A 16,669-nucleotide genomic window follows, 5' to 3' on the forward strand; every position below is an offset into this window, starting at 1 on the left:
TGTGTTTAAATTTGGTCATTAGCTTAACATATGTGTCTGTATGCATGTCACATGCATGTCTGTGTGATGATACATAGAGCTGTATTATGCATAATGTTAAAGCTTTACTATTGTCTGGTTAGAGAAGCAGTCATTATCCAGAAAAATGGTTTTCCAGTGTGAAGCAGCATGTTAATTTGACTTCACTGAATTGAAAATTTTAAGATGAAATAGGAGATGGGTTCCTATAAGGGGTTAGTGTGCAACTAGATTTCATCTTTTACCAACCAAAACAGAACATCTCGGTGGGTACAATGTATTAACATTTTAAAAAAACTTTATAAGTTTTAACATGCAGCTAGAATTAGGAAGTTCTGAGATAAAATGATCCTGAGTTGGAGGAGCTAAAAGTAAATAAGTGAAGGTAATTTTAAAAGTCGGTTAGGGCCTGGAGCATACTGAGAGGAAGGGAAGAGAAATTTAATAGCAAAAGATCCACTCAAGCTAGAAAAGATTAAGTATCCTTTTAGAGTTAGGAGTAGAAGAGGGATCAGTTACAAGGATAATTAATATCTAGATTATAAGGATCTGCTATTATAACACTTATACTAGAACAAAAGTCATGAAAATGGTCTGCAGAAGTCATGAGGTGAGAATAAGATAAACAGGGAAATATTTAAGCAGATTATAGAGTTCTGGAAATGTCATCAAGTCTCTTGATTGTGTATATTTTTTGTTCAATTTAAACACTTGTCCTGAGGTTTATAAGTGAAACATGATGTAATTTATCACCTAAGTAACCATTTATCTTATATACAAAAGCATGGTGAATACACACACACACACACACACACACACACACACACAGACATTACATTTTCATTAACAAGAACTAGTACCAACTAGAGCTCAGGAAATACTTGTTGATTAAATGAATCAGTCTACTTAGAGCATGCATTTTCTTTTGTGCTACAGAAGTTGAGGCAATACAAATGAAAATAAAACTTCTGTGTGCTGATTGATTTTCTCAGTCTGCTTATCTTAGAATTAAAGAATTAATAAAATAATAATTTTATTTATTAATTGGCAAACTTCTTTAATAATAGATGTTCATTGTAACTAGTGAAACAACAAAAACTGTTTAAAGAAAAAATTAATAATCTTTCCTGATTCATTTTTTTGTTCCCAACTTTGTGAAATAACCAATGTGAAGAATATTGTATGAATTATTTTCTATAGCTTTCTTCATGTTCATATAAACATAAACAATGTATTTATTCATAAATACTCATTACCATGAAAATTATCGTTATTCTTCCAGGTTAATAGCTATAGATATAATTCATTCTTGTCCTAATGGTTGCATTATCTTCAATAACATGGATGTATCATCCGATATGCATGTAGTCAAATTCATGAAATCAGTATATATATATATATATATATATATATATAATTTTTTTTTTTACAAATTTTACCGAAAGTACAGGATGCTCAAAAAACATTGAAGACCTATCTGGTACCAGCCTTGGTGACTGAGAAAGAAAATTAGTGAGGTACTCCTGGTTTTTTGCCCTCTAGAAAGTCACCGACTATAATAGGAGAGACATAACAGTAAGTTGCTTTTTTTAATTTGAGAGAACCTTCTCAGAGAATTTATAGTAACAAATGCTTTCAAAGCAACAGTTTAAAAGAAGTAATATATCACTAGCAATTCATTCTTCATTGTTTCCAATGTATGATCAGTACTTAGTAACAACAGAAGACCTCCCTAGATGATGACTCAAAAACAAATTTCCAACCACTCAGAGCTCAGATAAAGGACCTTACTCTTGAGACCTCAAAGTGATTTACATTTTCACTAGTACTTCTATTGTAATATATGATATTTATAAACTAGCCTTATTCCATGGAACCCTAAATAATACTCCATATATATCATTTGACTTTTTTGCATATGTCTTTAAGATGGGAGAAAATGTCCCCTACAGATAAGGAAAATGATCTTAAGACAAAACTGACAACACCTGAATCAAGTCTCCAGGTAGCCGCATACTCTTCCCTTTCAATTATACTTGCTGCCTCGCTAGTGGTAAGTGCAATTATAATGTAGACGGTATTATGTCATCAATTAGAGAGTCTCACTTAGCTTGATATAATCAGTTTTTATTTAAAAATGAGAGCTTTCCATGCAAACTGTTTTTCTATCTCCTAAAAGGCTGGTGACTAAAACTTCACTGACAATTTTTTTTTAGATGAGATGAGCGTAAGTTAACTACTGAGCAGCCAGAGTCTAGTCAGGCCCCTCAGACTTTTCAGTGCTACAAAAAGATGAGCAAATATGGGGTTAGATGTGTAACCCAGGTTCATAGCTGTACCTGCCAACCCTAACCTAGAGAAGGGAAGAGAACACTGATGGTAACAATAGCAACAGTAACAATGCTACATATCTATCACTTATTGATTATCTAACAAAGTCTTAAAATATCAAGTAATGTAAGCAAAGAACAATTTAGTGAAATTTTAGCAAAGGTTAGGCAAATTTTATATGGTCAAGATAGTACATTTGCAAACAAGTAGAAGACCTTGTCAAAAATCTGAATCTTCTAATATCCAGTAACTCTCTTGTCTGAGCCAATTTATTTTCTTACATCTTTGAAGACATTTTATTATAAAAGGTTATAACTGAGCATTCGACACTAATCAGAAGAGTGATCTTCATTCTGTATTCAGTGTCTCCTGACCCCCTGAAAGAAACTCAGCTCAGCATGGCCTCCTCCCTTTCCAGTTGACTCAGAGAATGGTGCTTTCAAATTGTCTTTTGGGATACATGAAGGGGTGCATTTAGAGCCAACCTGAAGTGTAACACTCTTTATTGTTCCTGAGAAACGTGTGCCTAATTCCCTAGAAATTTACTGTTTCAAAGAGTCACAAGCTCCTGATTGCTTCTCATCAGTCTTGAAGAGATTAGATAAGCTTCCTCCCTCTTACAAAAGCTTTTTCTTCATTCAAAATTCCTTTGAGAACAAAACATTGAACCAGAATTGGATTTTTAACAAAATATTATAAGATTGTTGAAAACATTTTTTTTCTCCTGAGGAGACCCAGTAATTCAAAAGACATATTAATGCACATTCTGATTTAGGACTACTAGCAACATATTGCAAAGAGCAAGGTAGTAACAAAGAACAAAGTCCCTTCTGCTAAGCAGGAAAGATATTTTTTAACTGGCTTACTTTAGAAGACTTGAATGGACTGCTAAGGGCTTTCACACAGATAATCTCAGAAGTCAAAGCTCAAGAAACAGGGGGAAGAAACAACTACTGGAGGACCCCAACGGGTAGCATTGCCTCTAATTACCGTAAAATTGTTATGTATACTGAAGCCCCACATCCCATTCCCAGACTCAGATTATTATTCTACAGTGAGAGTTGGCTTTAGAACACTTGTTTGAGTGTGTCAGTAATAGAATATGACCTCTTCAGAAATGGGGGTGTTTACATGCAGTGCTCCTAAAGTTGGCACACATGGAAGGTAATTCAGGGTTATGTTTGCAGTGGCACCCGTCATCAGCAATGTTTCAATCCCAGTCCATCTCTCTGTACTGTTTTTTTTTGTTGTTGTTGTTGTTGTTGTTTTTTAATTATACTGTAAGTTCTAGGGTACATGTGCTGTGCAGTACGTGCAGGTTTGTTACATATGTACATTCATTTTCAATGTAGTCCTCAGTGGTCTTTAGAAAATAGTGCTAGCAATTCATAAGCATGTTTGAATTTTCAAAGTTTTGCTTTTTTTTTTTTTTGAGATGGAGTCTTGCTTTTTTTGCCCAGGCTGGAATGCAATGGTGCAATTTCGGCTCACTGCAACCTCTGCCTCCCAGGTTTAAGTGATAATCCTGCCTCAGCCTCCAGAGTAGCTGGGATTTCAGGCGCCCGCCACCATCCCCGGCTAATTTTATTTGTATTTTTTAGTAGAGACGGAGTTTCACCATGTTGGTCAGGCTGGTCTCGAATTCCTAACCTCAGGTGATCCACACGCCTCGGCCTTCCAAAGTGACGGGATTACAGACATGAGCCACCATGCCTGGCCTCAAAGTTTTACATTTTTTATAGTAGCAATAAGGCTGAGTACCTTCATAGGCCTTTACCTCTGATCACACTAAAGGCTTTAATTAAGTTAGTCTTAAGAAGAAAAATGTAAACCAAACTCCAATTATTAAACATTGGAATTATTCCTTCTTATTGGTCTAATAATTACAATTTTTTACTTCTCATTCATTTTTCAAAGGTTTTTTTTCAGTATGATCTAGGTTATTGGAACTATTATATGTGATATGATGGGGTATTGGGCACAGACACACAGTAAATCAAGATGATGCAGAAATGAAAGTCTAACGCTAAAGATTTTACCAATCTTCCCACATCCCCATTTTTCAAAGGAGGAAACATATAGAGGACATTATATTTATTTCCAGCCATGATGATATAATTATAAAGAAACCTCTCAATGCACTCTCTCTTTTTTGGGAAGTCTATGACAGCAGGTATTACAATTCTACTTTGCCAGATGAGGTGTGTAAACCATAGAAAACTAGCATCCAAGAGAAGAACAGACTTGGATGTGGGTAGAATAATAGGAGGAACACTTACAGTCAGATAGATCAGAGTATGAATGCAGGCTCAGGCTTTTTTCCACTAAAATGTATAGAGCAATGTAATCTCACTGAGCCTCAGTTTCTGATACTGTGAACTAAGGATTATGACATCAATCTACAGTCAATGCTGTAAGAATTAAATGTGAAGAGTTTTATGGAGAGGGCATCTGCTAAATGTAACTATTTTTCTTACCCTCCTAAATTTTTTCAGTCTTTTAGACATTTGGGCTATTAGAGAACTAATGACCTCTGTGACCACACTAGCTCAGGCAATAACTAAATGCAACAGTTTTAAAAACACCAAGCAGGAGATAGCACAGAGTTTGAATCAGTTAGGTCTAATAGTAATACACACCTCACTTACTGGCTTTGCAATTTTAGATGCTACTTAATCGTTCTGGGGCTCAGTTTTTTCATTATAAAATGGGAATGGTTCCTACTTTGCTGGGTAGTTGCTGAGTGTGGTAGCAAGGATTACAGACAACTCTTTATAAAGTATTTGGTATATTAGGTAAAAGTATTGTAATATATATTGTTCAGATTTTTTATTAATTAAGGTTTGTACATAGACTCATCTCCTGCACTTAATATTTCTTTTTCTACCCAAGACCTTGAAAGGGTTATGACAGGGGCTTTGATCACATATTAGCTGGTTTGGCTGTGGTAATTTAGCTCCTGAGTATTGGGGTTACAGTACCAGCCCTGCCATTAACTATTTAACTATGACTTGGATAGGAATTCTAGGCCTGAATTTTGTTCGTCTCCAAAATGAAGAGGCTAGAATAAATAATTCCTAAGATTCCATGTCGCTATAATATTTTCTGGTTCCAGGGTCTTTTTACTGAGCTATAGCAGATAAATCCTCATATCTTTAGAGCTTAAGCTACTTCTCTATGGTTCAATTTCCACATTCCCTCTACTCTATTTCTTCTTTAATTGCAAAAGGGGATAATTTCCATTACTTTGCAAACAAACCAATATCTCTATTCTGGCTTAGTGGCATACCAGGTTATTAATGCATCATACTTAAAAAAAAAAAAAGCCTGGATTGTTCTTCAATCCAGAAATCCAGTAATGTTGTAGGTAGTAATAATGAGAATAATGATGATTTATTTTCAAGGTTTTCTATGCCTCCAGGTTCCCAGTCATTGCACATGATAAAATACACCAAAATTAAAAATGAGATTAAGGTTTAACAGATAAAAAATACAGTCTAGGAACAAAACACATTTTTGGTATGCATCTCTACATTACACAACAGCCACTTAAAAAATAAACAAAAATAAGAAATCCATTAACCAACAACAGAATTTAATAATTATTAACTAGAAAGAAAATAAAATTAACTTGACCTTATCTTAGAAGGTTGTCGGAGATCTACTCAGTTTATGCAAGTGAAAAATACGTTTTGAAGTATAAGACCTCAATTTCAGAAGTCCAAGCTCTCCTCAAAGTCAGAGGTAAACCTTCAGGAAGGATTTAAAATAAATGTATGGATTTTATTAGCATGTGTATATTATTTACCTTTGAATTAATTTTGCTCTTGTCCTATTCTTGAGCTATCCTTCAATTGGTATTTTTATGTGTATCTACTATGTGCTTTCCCACTGCATTAGGAATAAAATTTAAATTCCTCACTCTGGCATTTCTCTGACCACAACTCCAGCCATTCTGCTTTGCTCACTTTGCTCTGGCCACTCTGAAGTCCTTTTAGTTCTTTGAATACAGAAAGTCTGTATTTGAATACAGGATTTTGTATATGCAGTTTCTATCTGGAGCTTTCTCCCCTCCCATACTCCCTTCCCTACCCCAAATTCTTCACCTGGGTGATATTAATTTCCATCCTTCAATGCTCAACTCAAAGGACGCTCTCTCTGAGAATTCTGTCCTGAGCACCCAAAGGACAGTATAAGGGATTTCCCCCACTCAATGTTGTCTTGCATACATAACTCTTTACGGGGACCACAGTTTGTAATACTGTAATAATGTCTGCATTTATTTCATGTCTAATTTCCTTAGGAGACTATCAATTTCATGATGAAGGTTGTAATGGATCATTTCTATATTTCTAGTATTAAGCATAGTTGAATAATGAGTTAATGATTCTATTGTGGTAGATTCAGTAGGGCTAAGAAATGTTAATTAAATATGGACTATTCCCTTAAAATTTTATTTTCTAGTAAGGGAATAAGGCATACAGATAAAGTGCTATAAAATGTAGAAAGTAATTTGTGTCTCAATAAAAGTGTAGATGAGTATTGTATTAATTTCTTAGAGCTGCTGTGACAAGTACCACAAATTTGTTATATTTATTATATATTTATTATATTGGGTACTGTCAAAGGCATGATACCAGGAACAAAATTTAACAGTTTTGGAGGCTACAAGTCCAAAATCAAGTTGTCAGCAAGGTCACTACAGGTGGTAAGTAAATTTGGTGGTTAGGGGAGAGTGGATTGTTTCTGTCCAGGTCAAAGAAAGAAGGATTCATGAAATTAATAACATTGGAAAAGAACTTGTTAGGATGGGTTGGTTTTGCATATGAAAAAATTGAATGATGGACATTCCAGATGCTGGAACAATATGAATAAAGGTAAGTGAGAGAACTTGGCCTGAGTATATAGTACATATAACCGGGTAGGTGACAATTAACTAAGAAATGGGATTAGAGTTAGATTTTAGGGTGTCATGTATATTGATTAGGGATTGTTATACATAGAATTATTGAAAGTTTTGTCTGAACAAAGGCGACATAATCTTAGTGCTCCTGTTTTAGAAAAGTTAATGGGGCAGCAGTGTTTAGGATAAACTGATCTTCCTGCTCCATCTCTTCCAATTAGGAGATTTTTGCAAGCAAGAGAAGATAAAATCCTGACTAGAACAGAGATATCAAAGAAAGAGAATGAGACTTGGCCACTTACTGGACATCTAGGAGGAAGAAGAGGAAAGAATGATATATTTTGAATAAAGATGTCCTAGAGAATTGGAGTTAGAAAAGCTAGGATAGTCAAAAGGAGGATGGTTTTTAGGTAGAGGAATAAATTTAGCTTTGATATACTGACTCAGAGAAACTAGAGCGATTTCTAGTTGAAGATTTAAATAAGGATGTTGGAAATATAGGACTAAAGTTTTGAAGACATATCAGGACGGGAGGTATAAATTTCTGAGTTATCCATAGTGAAATAATTGAAGTCATGTAATTCTGAGAAGCTGTGTCAAGTCATGAGAAGAGTATGAATGTGGAGTATGACAGACGTGATCACATTCTGTGTCTACTATTTACCTATTGTATAACCTGGGGCAAATTGCTTAACTCCATCATTTTCTCATATATAAGGAAGAAGATAATTTTATCCCTTAATTAGGATTACATGAGTTAAATACTTAAAAGCTCTGCCATGTTTAAGCTGCTTTTATATTTTGGGGCATAATTCTCAATAAGAAATACACTTATTTTGCCATCTAGTATCTTAAAAATACGTGATGTGCTTTTAAAAATATTTATTTTCCTGTGATTCTAGTACACGTGATCTTTTAAACTTTCATGGCCTACTAATGAGTTACAACCCACACTTTGGAAAACTGATCCTCCCATACATTATGGTTCTCATCCAATTCCTCCTCTAGTCACTGGCCCCAACAAGCATTCTGAAATCACACCAATACTATTCAATGTTCTCTTGACTTTCATTTATTACTCCCTCTTCATAGGCTTCTTGCTAGTATCACATTATTCCTTCATGGCCCAGAAAAAAATGATAACCATTTACTTCCTCTGCTATACCATATAACGTTTTGTCTATAAGAAAGATGTGTTTTTCCCAGATAAATTATGAATTCCTTAATAACAGAAAATATGTGTTATTTATCTGTGTTTCTTGGTAAAATATTTTGTTCATAGGAGGCACAGAATATTAATTCATTATTATAAAGAAAAGGGAGAAGAGGTTTGAAGAGAGAACTTTGCTGGACATCTACATCTAGGACCCTGCTCTGGTATCACCATGTCTCGATTCCTCCATCTTCTCTATATGCCAAAGCTTCCATGGAATTTTTAAAGGGCAGAACTATTGTCTCTTTGTCTTTGAGGCACAAAGACTCAGGCCACTGACTTTCAGTACATGGCGGAGAGAGGGAAGGCCTGGATGGGTTAATTAAGATAATGGAAGAAACTAGAAAATGTACAGAATTTAGCTTTGGGTAAAATAACAGAAAGGTTTTTACCATAGCCTCTTCGGATTGGTAAATGACAGAATCCAATGAAAGCAATGTGAAACAAATGACCAGAGCAAGTAATTCATTTTAAAATATTAAAGCTTATTTCTTTTTTTTTTTCTGACTCTGGAAAACGTGCCTCTGATGGAAATGACCCTGGCAACAGTGACATTCTGACACCATGCATGGTGCACACCCTTGGGAAGTCTGAATTCCACGTCACAACGGCTCTGCTCAGATTACTGGTTTCATCATGCCTGTAAGCCCAATTAAACTACTGGAGGAGTTCTAGTGGTCTTACGTCCCCTTCGTAAATCATCATAAAGAATAATAAGTCTACCAAATAAATTTGCCTCTACAGGACTCGTTGCTCAACCAAAGGCATGATACCAGGAACAAAATTTAAAAAACAAAAACAAAAACAAACAAACAAACAGAAACCTCTTTTGATATCAACCAACGTTTTCAGGATACTCCTTTATATATGAATTTGAGATTTTGATGAAAGGGACTACAGTTCAACAAGTCTCAATAAATGAACCCAAGGCAATTTGCTCCTCAGGAAACATTTCTCAGACCCTGACTGTAGAGAAAAGGTTGAAGCCTCAGATTGTAAATTCAGATAGACTACCACGTCTAGGTCTCTAAGGATGAACCGTGATGGTGGTCAATATGCTTTGTGTAACGTTTGTGCCCTACCCTGTGCCTCAATTTACTTATTTAAAAATGAAGCGATTAGACTTTGTTTCTTACATCCTTTCCCACTATAATGTTTGGCAATGCTCTGCCCTTACATTTGCCTAAACTTTTTAATCTTAAAATATATAAAATGTTTTTTATAAAATTCTTTTATGTCATTAAATGTTATTGAACATGATAACAGTACAATTCACTAAGCCTAAATTTCATCATTTTAGTATTGCCTCAGAGGTCAAGTTTTATGAGAGCCTTAATTTGCATCACCAGAAGCTCATTTAATAAAAATGAAAGAATCCCTTTTGGAAATAAATTTTAAAAAGTGATGGTGGGGAAGAGGGACAGAGAAATGTATGTAAAAAAGAAAACAAACAGGAAACTGAACTTAGAAGGTGTCAAATGGTTCTGAATTCTAAAGAATATTGTGGTCATATTAGTGTTGAAAAGCTGGTCCTAGCATTTTATGCACTAAAAGTACATTCTGTTAATGGTTCCTTCCCAAATCCCTGGCCTCTTGATCCAATATTTATTGTACCACTTGTCCTGTTTCCCTGAAACAAAATCTATCATATGGCAATAAGGCAAACTGAGGTATCAGAGCATCATCTACCCTGGAATTGGGCATATTTATCTGTGGAGTCGACTCTAGCGTGTGGAATATAAAACACACAACTTAAGTGGAAAACTGCTGAAGACCATTTCATAGGTGAAAAGGATGTGGTATGAATGGGCAATTCTCACTTTGGTCAGGAAAAAGAAATGTAAAGTCAATGAGGTAAGGGGCTGGGAGACGGATGCCTCGTATGATATGATAAGCAGAAAGGTTGTGTTTGGCAAATTCCTTGACCACCTTCTTCCTGGCTGTCAAAAACTGTATTCAACCTGTGTTTATAATAAATATTCTCTGATAGCATGAACCCTGGATTTCTGACTTTTAAAAAGTTTTGAAATTAAACTAATAACAGCTGTTTCATGATTACATATTATTGTATCAAGGGTTAGGAATTACAAAAATGAGTAAGAAAGAGCCCCTGCTCTTAGAGACCTTACTGTCTGTGGGTTTGAACTGTTGTAGTTATGACAACAATAACAATAATCATCATTTATTCACTGATATCAGCCAGGCACCATGCTCAGTGGACGACATACACAAACTGCCGAAGTCTCCTTCGTTTCACCGATGCAATGACAGTGAGGTGACCTTGCTCTGTCAATGCATCATCTCTTAACAAAAATGAACTTAGCAGGAATTCACACCATAGGCAGAGACATGTAAGCAACTCCAGAACTGTCTACTCTCAACACACAAGAACTACAGTCAACAAAAATGCAGTGAACTAGAGTGAAAAATGGAAGCAACTGTCTGAATCACCTTTAGTGTACTCTGTTGATTGGGGGCTGTGACACTCTAAAAACCATGATGCAGTAGACTCCACATCTGGCATTCCAACAATGGAAGGTTAAGTGTTTTAAGACTCTTAGTGAAAAAACTTGCAATACATTAACTGTAAAACTGAGGAAGACATCATAAGCTTCTGGATTTTATTACCAAAATGTACATTTTGATCTAAAATTAAAAATAAAAACAGATTGACTTTCCTTGTAGTATTTCACAACCTTTGAGTGCAGCATTAAAAATGCTTTTCTTTTTTTCTTCACCAACTATAAGCTTCTGTTTTCTTACCCTGGGCGTCTGAATCTTTTATATGCTTGGGTTCTATTCACTGCCTGTTATTCAGACGTTGAAATCCCAAATGTTAATTGTTCTTCCAAGTACATTGACAAAACAGCAGCTAAATAAGGGTAGACCAGACTGTGGTAGACTCTGACATGCATTTATGGAACAATGGGGCTCTGAGAGACAGCCTTGTAGCTCACGGGAAGACATAAGATGTGCTATTTTGACTGCTTCGTAGCAGAATGGGGAACACACGCACACAAGGGAATTATGCATTTTACTTAGTTTTGCCCAAAGTCCTCAAGGCAACAGAATCTTGTGATGTCATCATGAACTTTATTTCTCTCCATTTCCATTGACACAAAGGCTAAAAATTTCTAATGACATCACAAAGGAAAAAGAAATCTACTTTGATTCCATAAGAAATCTTTCACCTTCAGTGAGAGTGGTTTAAAAAAAAAAAAAAAGCAAGAATCTTTCCAGACAGGGTGTGTGTCACTGTGCTCATGCACAGTGGGTGACACCCTCTCTAATGAAATTCAAACCAGCCAAAAGAAAGGATTCACAATTTAGGTTGGATAAAAAAGACATCCTGAATATTGAGACCAACAACTTTTTTTTTTTTTTTAAGAAGAAAATCATTTAAACATATATTTCTTCAGGGACATTCACATTTTTACTCGTGTCTGGTTACTATGTTACCAATGTTTTTGTCCTTTTTTGGGTTGGTCACAGAAACAGAGAAGAAGGTACAGGAAGCTTTGACTTACAGGAATACAGTGCAGCTCAATCTTTTGTTTTTAAGGTGCAGTGATTTCAGTCTCTAAATGTAACTTCAGGCAGTCTGAAAAGAAACAGGTTAAAATCTCTTTCAGTTATAATTGGTATTTCAGATTTAATTAAAAATTAAACTTTCATAATGTTTCACCATCCAAAGCAATGCATTATCAGTCAAGCGTGGCTTTTCTTTTTTTCTTTTTTTTTTTTCTGTTAAGGAAAAAAAAAAAAAAAAAAAAAAAAAATCCCTCTTCCCAGAGTAGTTTTTTAATGAAAAGAAAAGGATCTAAAGAGAAGAAAAAAAAGCAATTTTGAAAAACAAAATATGCCTCCATGTTAAGGACTTCATAATGATATGACTAGAAACTCAATGTTTCTGAATTTTAGCTATATTCTGATTAAAAAAAAAAATCCTAAACAATTTTTACAGCCTAAAGATTACAGAAAATATTAAGTTCAGGAAATAAAGAAGAAAATCTATGTATCTGAATACCCATATTAAAGGGAAATTATGACTTCAAATAGAATTGTAAAAAATGCTAGATCTGCTACTTTCCAGTGACTGAATTGCTGGTGAGATAGATGGTGAAGTAGGGCTAAATGAACATATTTAACAACACAAAATGGCCATTGAAATGTACTGTATTATGGGTTTAGCGTGCCCTATTTCACATCATATTGTACATCTTGTCACATGCAGCCACTGCTGTTTGAAGCAGCACAGGAAGACCAAGAGAGTCTGAACAAGACTCCCTGGTTTAAATAACTGTAACCACATTGCTTATTTTTTAAATATGTATTTTTAATTCTAAATTAAGTAAGAGTCCAGGCATTAAGAGCTCCAAGTGTATAATAAATATTGGGCTTAAAATATACTATTTTTTCATCATTTCTTTCTTCAAACAACACCATTTATAAATAAGGTAATAGTATTTTTTAAATTAAAAAAATCACACACTAGAATTAAATCATCCTTACTTTTAGCTTTGAAAAACTGATACAATGGGATTTAGAAAAATTTAGTTTTTAAAATATAAATGAGGTAATATAACTCGCTTTCTTTCATTTCACAGCATGGCAGAATACTTTCTACATATTTGTAACACTAAATGTCATATGTTTATGTCCAATTTCACATTAGTGCAAGGTAATATTTTAATATTTCCCCATAGGAGAGCATAATCACAAATCACCCCTGAAATTGTACTATTATTAGAAAGCATATGTAGTTCTTACTTGTGATTCCTGTTTTCTTTTTCTCTTGAAATGTATAGAGGAATATTTTGGGTAATTGTTCTATTTGATATACATAGATTTTAAGTGTAAACATGCTCAGGTTCACACTAAATTCACTCATGAATGAGATCAGATTTAAAAGAAAAATCACTGACATTGACTACTAAACTTTTCCCCCTCCTCTCACATGCCTGGATTAGGCTAAAAATGAACCAGCGTAAAGGCAGAAATTATGGAGGCGTCACCAGGGACAACTGAATGAGAGGAGGGGAGTGCACATATTTCCTTTTAAGGCAGCAAAACATTCATAAAAGAAACTGACAAAAATAACTTGTGCTTAGGAATTATATGAGATATAATATAAATATATTGAATAACAATAATCTCTGAAAAATGATTCAGAAATGTAAAAACTGCCCACCTCTGGATAAATCTGAACCACCAACTGGCACTGTTCTACTCACCAACAAAATACGGTTAGTGAAACGAATTCACTTTCTAGTTTAGACATGAAAAGGTGATAGAAACTAGGCTGAATATTTACATATAAACATTTAACTGACAACTAGTAATTCAATTCAATCAGTCAGTTTTCCTTTTCCTCAATTTGCCAGATGTTGAATGAATTGAACTATCAGCTCAAAATAATTAAATCAATTATATGAGTAGATGGTCAGTGTACCAATTTTCATTTCCCCCCTCCTCCATGCCATTTTTCCTTCTCCTCTTTGATCTTTTTCTCCTATTTCTGCATGTTTCTTCTCTACTTTCACTTTCTTTCTTACTCTTTTTTCCTTCTTTTTTTTTTTTCTCTTGGTGAGGGTAATGAGGCTCAAAAATAACATCTTGTATCCTGTTGAGGGAAACTTGGTCACAACTATCCTTCCAGATGACAAACTCATTCTTAAATGTCTGTTTCCCAATCCAAAGAAAACAGAGCAGTTGAAAAAATAGAGACTCAACATCACTTACAACTACCAACACCACCCCTCTTAATTCCCATGCTGTATTCATCATGAGGAGAACTGAAATTTATTTACATTATATCTAACCTCAAATAGGACCACAAATAAGACTAATAACAGGACCATTTTGTGGCACTCAGGCAAACGGCTGGGCAAAACAGATGGATCTTACTTTGCGCCAGGACTCAAAAAATATAGTCGCCAACTCACTGTTGGCGACTACATATCTTGGCCCAAAGATGGACCTGGAAGTGGGACCGGTTGTCTTTGATATGAATAGTGCTCCTCTTCTTATCTCCTCATGAACAAATCAGTAACTCTGTCACTATATAGTGAGGTTATCAGGTAGAATTGCTTAAAAGACTGGTCATCAAGGATGTAAAATATTCTGAGGGAATGTCAGGTGAGATGAAGGAACAGAAAGTCAGAAAAAATACCTTATTTTTGGCACTTTTGTCTATTTTCAGCTTTCTGTGTTTTTTAATTCAAATTCACTACTGTACACTGAACCCACCTTTAAAATAGATTTACAGAGTATGTGTCATCAATAAGAAAACTTGCTTCTCGCATTTCAGGTTCCAAAATCTGTTAAAATTTTAAGTCACATAGATCAATCTCAGTCATTATTAAAATTGACAACCAGTGTCAGACTTCTTTAATCAGAACAAAACTATGTAAGGCTTTATAGATTACAGTCAACATCCAATGATGCACTGAGCAACAGCTCAGTAATCAATGCAAATTACAAAATCCGGAAGAATGCTTTTCTGGCAGAGACCCTTTAGCAAAAGAGTTGTACATTCTGTACTCCTTAAAGATTCTGAATGGCTTTCCAGAGAAGTAGCAAATGCATTATATTACAGTAACCTATCTTGTAAGTCACAAGGCCACAAACAAAGCCTCTAGTCAATAAAAAAAAAAACCTGAAGGGGGGTGAGAACTATAGATCTTACCACTGACTACAAACAAAGGGCTGCTTCTGACCACATTCTACTTTTTAAAATCCTCACACAGAAGGAGTTTTAGATATCACCAGGTCACAGAACTTCAAGGAAAGAACAACAAAGCATTCCAGCTTAGGAGGTCTATGTTAATTCAGGCACTTCTCTTATTGCTCTTCCAACTATTCAGTACTGATTGTATCTTGCTCCGATTGCTTTTGAGAGTTCACTCATCTCTCTATGATTTATTTATTCAGACATTGTACAGATTTGATTTTTAAGAGACAGCCCTGTTTGTGGTCAGCATAGAAGGCTAATTATAATACTTTAATTATTTATTTTAGTATTTTTTTCTTTTCAGTATTTAAAAACTTTTTATTATAAAAAAATTCAAATATATGCAAGAGTACAGAACATAGCAAAATGAACTCTCTAGTACCCATCACCCATTGTCAATTGTTTTCCCAATTATACTCTCACTACTTTTTCTTCAACCAGATCATCTAAAAGACAATCCCACATAGCTTATTATTTTATGCATGAATACTTTACTATGTGTTACTGAAAGATGACAATCATAACTAATATCATTCTACATCGAAAATAATAGTAATTCTTTAATGTCATTAAATATCCTGTCCATGTTAAATGATTGACTTTTAAATGGTCTTTACTTTTCATAGCTGGTTAGTTTGAATCAGGATCTAAATAAGATCTACACATTATATTCAAATGATAATTATCCTTTAATCTATAAATTCTCCATTCGCTTTTTAAAATTTTAACTTTGTATTTTGGAACAATTTTAGAATTGTGGAAAAGTTGCAACGATAGTACAGAGAGTTTCCATATTTCCTTCACTAGTTTCTCCTAATGTTAATATCTTACATAACCATGGTAAATTTGACAAAATTAAGTAATCAATATTGATACAATATTATTAACTAAACTACAGACTTTATTCAGATGTCATCGATTTTTCCATTAATATGTTTTTTTTTTTTATCTGTTCCAAAAATCCAATCCAGGGTACCATACTGCATTTTAATTGCCATGTTTCCTTAGTCTCTTCTGATCTGTGATAGTTTCTTAGTCATTCCATGTTTTTCATGACTGATAATTGTGAAGACTAGTGGTCAGATATTTTGTGAAATCTTTTACAACTTTGATTTGTCCAATCCCATAACTAGATTAGGATTATAGGTTTACAGAAGAATACAAAAGAGGTGATGTGCCCTTCTTATAACATAATATCAAAGTATATGTTATCTCTGGGTATGTTAACCTTGGTCGCTTGCTTAAGAGAATGTCTGCCAGGTTTCTCTATACTTCTCTTAGTTTTAATAAGCATAATTTCATTTGTTAACAGTTTATTGAGATATAAATTATATAACATACAATACACTCTTGTTATGTGTACAACTCAATGACATTAAGTAAATTTAGAGTTGTATAACCATCACCACTATTCATTTTTAGAATATTTTTGTCACCCTACGAAGATCCTTCATACCCTTAGGCAGTCAAT

At 34.4% G+C, this 16,669-nt stretch overlaps 1 protein-coding gene and 1 long non-coding RNA gene across 27 annotated transcripts in view; one reads left to right on the top strand and one right to left on the bottom strand.

The window, feature by feature from the left end:
* ZBTB20 (zinc finger and BTB domain containing 20) overlaps positions 1-16,669 on the bottom strand; it is an 816,756-nt gene that overhangs the window by 457,575 nt on the left and 342,512 nt on the right. For 24 of the 26 annotated variants that reach the window (XM_021932980.2, XM_021932880.2, XM_021932915.2 and 21 more), the window contains one exon: positions 11,993-12,066. The exons of 1 other annotated variant lie outside the window; for it this stretch is intronic. The gene's annotated coding sequence lies outside the window, so the exon portion shown is untranslated. Of the gene's footprint in view, positions 1-11,992; positions 12,067-14,714; positions 14,786-16,669 lie in introns of all 26 variants that reach the window. One more of the 26 variants, XM_021932927.2, reaches the window with a different exon arrangement.
* On the top strand, positions 6,004-10,461 carry LOC116273147. The gene is made up of 2 exons (XR_004181615.1): positions 6,004-6,093; positions 9,015-10,461. It is a non-coding gene; the product is annotated as an uncharacterized LOC116273147 (long non-coding RNA).

Source organism: Papio anubis, chromosome 2 (genome assembly GCF_008728515.1).
Source record: "Papio anubis isolate 15944 chromosome 2, Panubis1.0, whole genome shotgun sequence".
Classification (NCBI taxonomy): Eukaryota; Metazoa; Chordata; class Mammalia; order Primates; family Cercopithecidae; genus Papio; species Papio anubis.